The sequence below is a fragment of the Nicrophorus vespilloides genome, unplaced genomic scaffold (assembly GCF_001412225.1).
Source record: "Nicrophorus vespilloides isolate i.1.1-1 unplaced genomic scaffold, Nicve_v1.0, whole genome shotgun sequence".
NCBI lineage: Eukaryota > Metazoa > Arthropoda > Insecta > Coleoptera > Silphidae > Nicrophorus > Nicrophorus vespilloides.
Genome location: NW_017095678.1, coordinates 1 through 1,487, shown reverse-complemented (window position 1 = coordinate 1,487; position 1,487 = coordinate 1).

The following is a 1,487-nucleotide window of genomic DNA, read 5'->3' as shown; positions in this document are numbered from 1 at the left end:
TTGTTGTAAACATTTATTTGTTTTTTGTTTCGCAGCCATGATTCTAAAAACAAATGCAAAAATTACAATAGAAATAATTTTGACAAATTGAGAATAAAAAAAATGCGACAAGAATCTTTTGTTTCTAAATTTCTGGTAACTAGATTACAAATGTAATGTAGTAATCATCAATTTCCACAAAAAAGAAACGTTTGTTTTTTTTGTTATTGGTTTCCATCGAGACGAAATTAACCTGAATGTGTTCAGTTTGACAATTGAAAATTGCAATGTTTTATTTTAGACATTTTTTTGTTTTTTGTTTCGCAGCCATGATTTTAAAAAACAAATGCAAAAAATACAATAGAAATAACTTTAACAAATTGAGAGAAAAAAAAATGCAATTACAATCTTTTGTTTCTTAATTTCTGGTCACTAGATTAAAAATGTAATGCGTTTCTTTGTTGGTTTTTGGTTTCCATGGAGACAAAATTAACCTGAATGTGTTCAGTATGACAATTTTAAATCGCAATGTTTTGTTTTAGACATTTTTTTTGTTTTTGTTTCGCAGCCATGATTCTAAAAACAAATGCAAAAATTACAATAGAAATAACTTTGACAAATTAAGAGAAAAAAATGAAAATACAATCTTTTGTTTCTTAATTTTTGGTAACTAGATTAAAAATGTAATGCAGCACTCATCAATTTCCACAAAAAAGAAACGTTTCTTTGTTTGTTTTTGGTTTCCATGGAGACAAAATTAACCTGAATGTGTTCAGTTTGACAATAGTAAATCGCAATTTTTTTGTTGTAAACATTTATTTGTTTTTTGTTTCGCAGCCATGATTCTAAAAACAAATGCAAAAATTACAATAGAAATAACTTTGACAAATTGAGCGAAAAAAAAATGAAAATACAATCTTTTGTTTCTTAATTTTTGGTAACTAGATTAAAAATGTAATGCAGTAATCATCAATTTCCACAAAAAACAAACGTTTCTTTGTTTGTTTTTGGTTTCCATCGAGACAAAATTAACCTGAATGTGTTCAGTTTGACAATTGTAAATCGCAATGTTTTGTTTTAGACATTTTTTTGTTTTTTGTTTCGCAGCCATGATTATAAAAAACAAATGCAAAAATTACAATTGAAATTACTTTGACAAATTGAGAGAAAAAAAAATGCGATTACAATCTTTTGTTTCTTAATTCAGTTTGACAATTGTAAATCACAATGTTTTGTTTTAGACGTATCCATGAATCTAAAAACAAATTCAAAAATAACAATTTGACAAATTGTAACTTTTGTTTCTCGATTCTCATTTGTCCCTATAGAGAAAACAAATGCATTGAAGCAACTCTGATAATAATCATTTCTTGTTTTATCATTGAAGCAACAACAACAACAGCAAAAACGATCTTCGAGATATAAAATTATTAATTTAGATTCACTCATCCTCATCCTTGTAACATTTTCACTTCGAGCGAGCGAGAAGAAGTAGGAAAAAAAAAATT